Source organism: Tupaia chinensis, unplaced genomic scaffold, assembly GCF_000334495.1.
Source record: "Tupaia chinensis unplaced genomic scaffold, TupChi_1.0 Scaffold145093_1, whole genome shotgun sequence".
Lineage (NCBI taxonomy): Eukaryota > Metazoa > Chordata > Mammalia > Scandentia > Tupaiidae > Tupaia > Tupaia belangeri.
This window is the reverse complement of record NW_006204954.1, coordinates 116,270-126,990: the sequence shown is the minus strand read 5'-3', so window position 1 is coordinate 126,990 and position 10,721 is coordinate 116,270. Positions and strand designations below refer to the sequence as shown.

At 42.0% G+C, this 10,721-nt stretch overlaps 1 pseudogene; it reads right to left on the bottom strand.

Moving 5' to 3' along the window:
• Window positions 1-5,088: 5,088 nt before the first annotated feature.
• LOC114005982 (uncharacterized) lies at window positions 5,089-5,218 on the bottom strand (annotated as a pseudogene).
• Between the last annotated feature and the right edge of the window lie 5,503 nt (window positions 5,219-10,721).

The window sequence follows — 10,721 nt, the reverse complement described above, 5'->3', positions numbered from 1 at the left end:
CCAAGGTAAGGACAAGTGGTTGAAAAGTTTAAAACAATTTTTTTTTAATTCATATATAGAGTGAGAGACAGACTGAGAGACAGACAACCAGAGACAGAGAAAAGACGGAGGTTGTCCTACCTTGTCTGAATATTTTGGGGAGTCTAGGTGATGGAGCCCAGAGCATAGCTTCCCTGAGCATGCCAGGATACATCTCAGCTTTAAAGTGGCTTCTTGTCTGAATATTTTGGGAGTCTGTTTAATTCCCTTTAAAATGATGTTTTCAGAAGCAAAAGAATTTTGTTACTGTTGTTGTTAAACTTTGATTTGTTAAAATCCCAATATTTATTCTATTAAAGTGGTCAAGGAGGTTGCCTGGAGAAAACTCACTGTTACTTTCAGGCATTTTCATTTCCCACATTGTATGGCAGATGCTGTGGAAAACAGGAAACAGTGCCCTGTCCTGTAAGAGACTTGGCATGTGACTCCTTTCTGAGGCCACCCTGAGATTTCCATTCCTCACATTTTTTCCTAAAAAAAAAAAATAAAAAAAAAAAAATATCTTTTTTTTTTTTTTTTTGGGGGGTTTTTTGTATGGCAGATGCTGTGGAAAACAGGAAACAGTGCCCTGTCCTGTAAGAGACTTGGCATGTGACTCCTTTCTGAGGCCACCCTGAGATTTCCATTCCTCACATTTTTTCCTAAAAAAAAAAAACTAATAAAAGAAACATATCTTTTTTTTTTTTTTTTGGAGAGGTTTTTGCTATAGGGCGCGTGCCAGACAGACAGAGAGAGACATAGAGACAGAAAGCAAGAAATCACCCCCCAGAGGGGATGGTCATGCCACCACAATCCCTTCTCCTCCATTCTCCTCTCGGGATCTTGGGCACACACGCACACGCGCCCTGCCTGAGTTTTAAGACACCAGGTCTGGGACGCGAACCGCGGTCGACTACGTGGGAGTCCACTGACATAGCCATTACGCTAACTGCTGGTTCCCATCTATTTACATTGCATCATTTTTCTAAAGAGTCATGTAAAAAGGACTCTAAACCTTTGACTAACAAGCTATTTAGTTATCTATCATTGCATAACGACTTACCTCCACATTGAGCTTAAAACAACAAACACTTACTATCTCGTAGAGATCCTCTAGGACAAGAATCTAGGAGCAGTTTAGTTATGCTTCTGGCTTTCAGTTTCTCATGGTCATCTGAAGGCTTGACCACAGTGGGGAATCCACTTCTCAGGAGTCTCCATCACATGCTCGGCAAGTTGGCCTCAGTTTTTATGTGAATCTCTCCCTAGGGCTACTTGGCCATCCTCATAACATGGCAGCTAAATTCCTCCAGAATGAGTGATCTAAGAGGAAGCAAGGCAGAATCCAGGGTGACTTTTGCCCTTACCTCTGAAGTCATTCACTCTGTCCTATTGGGAACACAGGTGGGCTCTATTTAGGGTGGAAGAGGACTACATAAAAGTGAGAGTACCAGGGACAACGATCACTGGGGGCCGTTTTGAAGGCTGGCTACCCCTGGAGCCTCATTAAGGCATCACTGTCAAGAAGGGGTGTGGTTTCACTGACAGTAGAAGTGTAATTGTAGGATTTGCTCGTAACTGTTGGTCCTGCAGTAAACATGAACTGAGGTTCAGACCCAGCGCATAGAGGCATGCCACTTGCCCAGAGACATCCTGCCTGCTTATTATCAGTCTGGCCAATATGGCTGACTGAGATTCAGATCAAGATTCATGGACTTCCATTGACCCAAGAACAAATGTGAATTGATAATAAGCATTAATGCTCTACTCCTTGTTATCATATAAACAACTCAGTTTTATGCTATTTTCAGAGAAGGAATTTTCTTATTTGTCTATTCTTACTAACTTATTTCAATGTTTAATAGTCTTTATGGCTGGGGAATTCTTTATGCCTTTAGTAGTATTTAAGTCATTTTCCTTCACCTTATGGCAGCAATGACAAAAAACAAGTGATCAATTTTTCCTCTACCAATAATCCTCCATAGAGTCAATGCTATTATTTTACTTCTCTTCCTCTGATGAAATAATTTCAATTCTGTTAACTTTTTTCTCATGCTGACAGGAATGTAAATTGTGCATGTGTGTGTGTAAACTTTATGGAAATTTCCAGACATATAGTCTAAGGAACTCCCGTATACTCAACCACCAGCCCAATGACTCACCGACTCATGGTCAGTCCTATTTAATGTCTTTCCTACTCACTTCCCACCATATTAGCTACCTCCCGTCTAATAGATTATTTTGAAGCAAATTGCAGAAATATTCTCATTTCATTCAGGGAAACAGATGTTTAACTCATGTGAGGGAAATTAAGAACTAAACTCTTGTCTTTGAAATTCCTCTTCTTAACTCTCAGTTTTAGCCTACAGATAAAGAAAGGGATAGAATACCTTTAATTCAGCAGAAACTCAGAAGCATAAAAGAAATTATTTAAAGAAGGGCGTATCTGGAGCAGAGACATCTGACTTTTCTGGCAGAAATGTGTAGTGAATTCTCTAAACATGTTTTTCTGGACAGAAAGGGCCCTTTGACCTTCATGTCATTTTCCCAATTGCTTTCCTGTGTGATGCCAAGAATACACAAATACACGCACACTCACATCCTTAAATTTTAGAATTAAGAGCCAGCCATGACATGGTGGTTTAGGAAACAAGATTCTACATGGTCAACTCCATGGCTCAAGTCCCAGACCCAGTGGGAGTAGCATGAAAAACATGCTACGAGCGCGTGTGTGCCCAAACTTCCAAAACCAGAGAGAAATTTGGGAGAAAGTATTGGGATGTAATCATTCCCCATGAGGAATGCTTTCTCACTCTCTATCGTAGTGGGTTGGAGCACCATATCATTTATGGCGGTTCTGTGATGGGGTGACCTGCAAGCAGCTGGAAAGCCAGCCCAGTGTGGATGGCTTCCTTGTGGGTGGTGCTTCTCTCAAGCCTAAATTCGTGGACATCATCAATGCCAAATAAGCCCTATCATCTCACCTACCCTGCCTGCTAAGCCAGAGGGCAGCCCAGAAGCCGAGTAACTAACCCCACCTTGCCCCTGCTTCTGATGGGTCCTCTGCCCTTGTGGCCTCATCCAAACTGTATCTTCTCCCAGAAACGGTTGGGACCAGGCCCATCCATTTTCCATTTACAATAATGGTTGGAGCTCAATGTGTCACCAAGGGGGCTTCTCCGAGGCTGAAAGGTGGAAGGGGTGGAGCTTACTCATGGCCCCAGTGGGGGTAGGAGAGAGAAACCATCTTCCTCTACCCTCTGCCATTGTGTGGCCAAGATCCCTCCGAGGCTAGGGTGTTGCCTTCTCCCACGGTGCCGATGTTTGTGTGTGTTGTGTCTGTGAGCTGTCCCATGTGAAGGAAATAAACATCTGACTCTAAAAAGGAACCCAAACAAACAAACAAACAAAACTTTTTAAGCTTTTTCTTCTTTTTTCAGAGGGTCCATGAGTTCATGGGAGAGGGAGAAAGCACCCCCCCAAATGGGGAGTGGTCATGCCACAATCCCTTTTCCATTTGCTCATCTTGTCAGGATGCACACACATGTACCCAGGACATTTTTCAGGCCTCCAGGACTAGGACCTGAACTGCAATTGGCCATGAGTGATAATGAGGTCAACTTAGAATCAAAACTCTTCAAAAAGGAAAGAGAGTTTCAAGGTCATTTAGCTGAAGGATGTAATTTTATATTGTGCGAAATGAGACCCAGGACATCATATAGCTATGGTGGTTTTACTATTTAATAATAATCTACAATGTCTGTTTTAGTAATAGTTTGAGTACTTGTTCTGAATTATATTCTGCTGGCCCCAGAATCTGAAAAGCTGTCTGTCTCTGGGAAAATATTTACTACTTAATAGTGCATGTGAAATGTACTTCGTAAACTGGAAAATGCTGTAGAAAACCAACATCTGGTGGTGCAGGTGCTTTATTAACACTATCATTTCTTAAACACTTCATTCCATTTTTTATTATAAAAAAATAAAAAATTAATAAAGATTTTTTGAATGCCAAGAAAAAAATAACAAATAGGGGAAAAGACACCCTTTAAAAAAAAAAACCCTAACATTTTTTAATATTTCCTTTATTTTTTCTTATGCATACATAAAACATAACACCATCATTTTAAATCTATTAATAATATTTAATTAAATTTATTTGTTACTATAATGTGCTCACTAGAGAGACAGAGAAAGAGAGAGAGAGGGAAAGTGAGAAATCACTCCCCAGTGGGTATGGCCACCCCACATCTCTTCTGCCTTCTCCTCTTGGAATTTTAGGCATAGCATGCCTACATGCCTAGTGTGTTTTTCAAGGTTCCAGGTCTGGGATTTGAACCTTGCAGTTGGCCATGTGGGATCTAGCATCTTAACCACTATGCTACCTACTGGCCCCAGAATCTAGAATTTTATATGTTAAGTTTTTCAGTATTATTTTATTTCATTTTATTCATTGTCTTTATTTTATTTTATTTTATTTTATTTTATTTTATTTTATTTTTATTTTATTATTTTAAAGTTGACCAGACAGAGAGAGAGAGAGAGAGAGAAGAAAAGTGGGAAAGCAAGCTGCCAGGTCCGGGACTCAAACAGTGGTCAGCCATGTGGGAGTCCAGCTGCCTTAACCACCATGCCACCTGCCTGCCCCTATGCTAAGTTTTAAAATTAACATTATACATTAAAAGATATTGCCTGTGCCAGCAGGTGACATTGTATTTAGGTATTGGACTCCCACATGGCTAACCACTGTTCGAGTCCCACACCTGGAGGCTTGAGAATCATACCAGGTGTGTATGACTGCATTCTCAAGATCCCAGGAGAAAGGAGGAGAAGGGATTGCAGTGTAGCCATCCCCTGAGGGTGATTTCTCACTTTCTTTCTCGCTGTCTCTCTGTCTCTCTCTGGTAAATACATACAACCTATGGTAAAAACCTAAAAAAAAGAGAGCTATTGCCTAAAATGGAGCTGGATTACAATTTAAAATATTATATTTCTAAAATATTTTAATTAAAAATATGATGCATTAATGACATTAAGGAATTTCTTAATTATCCATAATTATATTAAACAACTATTAAAAGTATTTGAATTTTCTTTCTTTTCTACACAATAACATGATTTTTCTTTTGCTATTTTCAATTAGCAATAATCATGCCTCGGATAAACCTCATTGGCTACGATACTGCCACTGCGCAAAGCTTCTTTTGCTATTTTCATTGAAAAAATCTGGGGAGTGTTTCTATAGTCTTTATGATTCTTATGTTTAAGAATTATTTGTTTAATTTAATTTATTTATTATTATCATTATCATTTTTAGATGTGACCAGAGAGAGACAACAAGAGAAAGGGAATGTGAGAAAGCAAGCCGCCAGGTCTGAGACCCAAAACGCCATCGACCATGTGAAAATCCAGCATCTTAACCACCATGCATCTGTTGGCACCTATAATTCTTATTTTAAATGGCAGTCTGATTTTATATATTTGTCAGAGAAACATGGGTTTGAGCCTCAGCTCAGTTCTGATGTAACCTAGTTACATGGTTTGGGGGAAGTTTTTTTCTTGTGTTGAGTAGCTTTGACTTCTGATTGACATATAATAAACTGCTTGTATTTACAATGTGCACTTTGATAAGTTTGACTATGCACACACGGTAAAACGATCACTGCAATCAAGACAATAAATGTACCCATTGCCCCAACCGTTTCCGCATGCCCTTTCGTGGATCCCTCCCTCCTGCTCTAAGTATTTGAGATTTGTCCATGTCATTGCAAAAAAATGACATAACACTTGAATAAAGCTCTACAGAGACAGGCTGGAAACTCAGGCCGACACACCTTGGCTCCTGCATGACTCCAGTCTCAGCCCTAGAGCAGTTCCAGGCAGAACTTTCTGGCGTTTCCGACCCCTGAGGTGTCCTGAGTGCGAGGAGGTGTATTTTTCACATATTTCCTTTCTTTCAGGCTCCATGGCCAACCCCTCACCTTCAAATAGCTTTACTCTTTTTACTCCCTCCTTCAAGGATTTGTATTAGCGTTATTTCCTTTTAAATGGTCCTTACTTTTGGGACCAGTAGTTAGCGTAATGGCTATGTCGCTGGACTCCCATGTAGTTGACTGCGGTTAGAAACCCGGATTTGGTGGCTTAAACTCACACCTGGTGCATGTGCATGCATGCCCAAGATCCCAAGAGGAGGATGGAGGAGAAGGGATTGTGGCATAGCAATCCCCCCTGGGGGGTGATTTCTTGCTTTCTCTCTGTCTGTCGAGTGCATGCGCCCTATAGCAAAAACCTCTCAAAATAAAAAAAAAAAAAATAGTCCTTACTTTCAACACGCCTTGCCCCCAATCTGATATCTCCATTTCCCTCATTCTTTGCGCACTGTCTTGGATGTGAAATTTGACCTTTACCCCTAAGGGTTATGGCATGCCAAAAATTGAAAAACTAAGCCAGCGAGCTGCACAGAACAGCCCTTCTGTGCTATAAGCAGGTATGTCTCCTGTCCTGGGATTTCATGTCACCTGTAAATTTGTTCCTAGCCTGACAGAGTCTTGTTGAACCTTACGACATTGTCCTTATTTCTGAAAGCCTCCTGAAGGGCAGAGGCTGGGGTTGGCTGGCTTATATCAAAGATAAACGCCTGAAGAAAGACTTGTAAACAGTCTTTCCAGCACGTTCTTGGAATTAGAGGGCTCCCAGGTGCAGTCCTGGATCCAGACACTGGGTGGCAGCATGTACCAAGGGAAACAGTAACTCTGCGGCAGCCAAGCAGAAGCAGAGGGGAAGGGGCCTTGCTTTTGAACCCCTGGCGTTCAGGCCACAGAAGCCACATTTCCATCCCTGGAATCAAGTGACAACATTAAATTTTTCACTATCTTTTCTATTAAGGGTTTTAACTGCCATTTAAATTCTTCAAGTAAATTATTTTGTGGTTGAATATGATTTAAATATAACACTACTGAGACACACATAATCTGTAAGATTTACCAATTTTAGTGCATCTTAACTTCAGCAATGTAACCTGACAATATTTCATTCAAAATTCAAACTCTTCTTTTTTATTTTTTATTGCTAGAGGCACGTGTACTCACCCGGGAGAGAGACAGAGAAAGAGAGAAAGCACCCCCAATGGAGCATCTCATGCTGCAACCCCTTCTCCTCCATGATTCCATGCCACCAGAATTTGGGACATGTAGGCAAGCCCACCTGTCGTGATTCCCAAGCCGCCAGGGATAGAACTTGAACTATAATTGGCCATATGGAATCCATCCCCCAACACACAAAGCCCAACCACTGTCACTGCGCCAGCCCTCAAAATTTGAGCTCTCTTATAAATTTTGTATTTGCTACAGTGCATGTGCACTCACTAAAGACAGACACGGGTGGAGGAGGCAAGAAAGCAGCCCCCCTCCCAACAGGGGTGGGTGGCCACTCTCCTTTCAGGATTGCAACACACATGGTCCTGCTCAGCTGCTTCTCAGGCCACCGGGTCTAGGACTCAAACTACACAGTCGGCCATGTGGGATTCAACTACCTCAACCACTATACCCCTACCTGGTCCAAAATGTGAATTCTTGATATTCATTAAAGTGACTGTTGTCTGTTCATACACCTTTCTTTCTCTTTCTTTCCCACTTCGATGAAACAAATTTTTTTGGAGAGGTTTTTGCTGTAGGGTGCATGCACTTGCCAGAAAGAGAGAGAGAGACAGAGAGACAGAAAACAAGAAATCCCCCCCACCCCCACCCCCAAGAAATCCCCCCCCACCCCCACCCCCAGGGATGGCCATGCCGCAATCCCTTTTCCTCCATTCTCCTCTCAGAATCTTGGGCATGCATGCACACATGCCCAGCGTGAGTTTAAGACACCGGGTCCAGGACTTGAAACGTGATCGACTACATGGGAGTCCAGAGACATAGCCATTATGCCAACTGCTGGTCCCACAAATTTTTAATGTGAAATAAAGACAATTGAATAATTATTTGGACAGTTAAACCAGACAAGGCTCAACTCTTGGGTGATCTTACAGTCTCCCTCTCTGACTCACTTGTTTGTTAATTCATTTATTAGTGCTTCCATACACCTGATCCTGTGCTGTACGCTGTGGAATGCAAAAATGAACCAGATATCCGCCACACTGGCAAGAAACTCAAAGTCTGGAGAGTGGGGAGTGTTTGGCAGACCAAAAAAAATGATCACAGAAATATGTGATACGTGCAAAGATAATGGGAAGACTGATCCAGCAGGGAATAGAGAGGAGAGGTAGCCACCTATCAGAGAAGGGAGGAGCAGGGAGCGCTGGGGAGGCCGGGGTGCTGGGGAGGCTGGGGCGTTGGGGAGGGGAGATGTAACTGCAAAAAGTGCAGGAAAACTTCCACAAGTGGATGATATTAGACCTGAGTCTTGCAGTCTGGGCAATGGGCCCAGGACGTGGAAGGGCATGGAAGAATGAGAGCCCAGCATTCTGGTCGGTTTGCAGGCTCGGGGCTGTGGGCACTGATGTGTGCTTCATGTCTGAGCAACAGCTCTGTCAGCAGAAGGAGATCAGATCGAGGGGCGAAGATGGGAAGAGAGGAGCAGTAATAAAAACCAGAGTAATGACCAAAAATTAGGAAGCCATAAGGGTGATGCAGAAAGGACGAAAGTGGATGAATCCCACAGATATTTTAAAATGTCGATGGCGGTTGAGTCTCAGATCTCACGGCTTAAAACACACCAGGCACGTGTGCATGTGTGCCCAAAATACCAAAAGGAGAAAGGAGGAGAAGGGATTGTGGTGTGGCCAGCTCCTCTGAGGTGATTTCTCACTTTCTTTCTCTCTGTCTCTTGGATGAGCACACACACCCTATAATATTTAACTTTACTTATTTATTTACTTGTTTTTAACTTGACCAGAGAGGGACAAAGTGAGAGAGAGAGAGAGAGAGAGAGAGAGAGAGAAAGCAACTGCCAGGTCTGGGACTTGAACCGCAGTCGATCATGTGGGAGTCCAGCACCCTCAACCACCACACCACCTGCCGGCCCCACCTATAATAAAAATCTCTCTTTAAAAAAAAAAATGATGACAGAAGCTGAGGTGACTGGTGGAACCAGATGACTGAGATGGTCAATACCAGAGAAGGAGCAGGCTTGGGTGAGAAGAGGGGACGATTTCTGCTTGGTCTTACTTAAGTTTGAAAAGGTGGAACACTCAAATAGGAATTAGTGGCTGAATCATCAGGCTGTTAGATAGGTGCTCCTGGAGTTTAGCAGAGAGATTTGGGCCCATAAATATGATTTGGGGAATGATCGAAATGATAGGAGTAGTTGAGAACACTGGAGGAACATTTTCCCCACAGGGCCAGTCCCATGGCTTTGTGGTTAAGGGGGCTGGGTCCCACATAGCCCCAATCCTATGGTTTGAGTCCCAAACCCAGTGGTTTGAAAAAACATACTAGGCATGTGTGCACATGTGCCCAAAATCTCAATGGGATGGAGAATGGAAGAGAAAGAATTGCAGCATGGTCATACCCCTTTGGGGGTTGTTTTATCCTCTCTCTCTGGTGAGCACATGTGCCGTCTGGCAATTAAAAAAGAAACAAGAATTTGAAAATCGACAATGCGTTTAAAAAGTCTTGTTACAAGGCCATACGGGTGTCCTTGGATAGGAAAATAACAAAGATGTCAGTGTCCCCTACATTCTGTATATTTAACACAACCCCAGTAAAAGTAGCAATAAGATTTGTTCCATAAGCAAGATTCTTCTGTCATTTTTCATAAGGTCTGACATAACATAACAACTTTGTAATTTTTTTTTTTTTTTTTTTTTTTTTTTTTTTTTTTCTAGTGTTGTTTTCAAGCTGCTGAGTCCAGAACTTGAACCATGAAGTTGGTCAAGTAAGATCTAGCTCCCTTAACCACCATACCACCAGCTGGCTCTAAGTATTTCTTGACTATATATGTAGATACATTTTCCCAGTAGAATAATCTGTTATTTTAATAAAGAACAGGACAGATCTATATGTGCTGATATAGAAAAAAAAAATCTAACAGTGAGAAAAACAAGGTACACACGTATCGATGCTGTGTGTCTAGGGGCATAATTATAAATAAATAGATATTTTTCCTGAAAAGATAATAACCAACGCATACCTAGCACTTATTATATGTATGCCTTTTAACTCATTTAATCTTCCATATTGGGTAGGAACTACAGTTATTCTCATTTCTACCAATGGGGTAACTGAGGCACAGAGCTGTATATGACTAGCTCAGGATCACATAACTAGTTAGTGGCAGAAGTGAGAGCTACAGTCAGGCAGCCTTGGCTTTTTGCTTTTTTTTCTTAAATTGTTATTATTATTTTAAAACTTGCTACAGGGCCTGTGCACTCACCAGAGAGAGAGAAAATGAGAAAGCGAGCTGCCAAGTCTAGGACTCGAACTGTGGTTGGCCACGTGTGAGTCCAGCACCTTAACCACCATGCCACCCGCCTGCCCCCCCAGCCTAGGCGTTTAACTGCCACGATATCCCTTCTCACACAGAACATGTTAATGAAGGGGCACTAGGGTGGGGAATGGCGGGGAGAGAATTTTACTTTTATTTCATACTCTCAGAATTCAAAATATTATTATTTTACTGTAAGCATGATTACTTTAATAATAGAAAACCTACCTGAAAGTATTTTTGCAAATTGGGCTGTAGGTATGCAGCGAGAGCATCCTTGG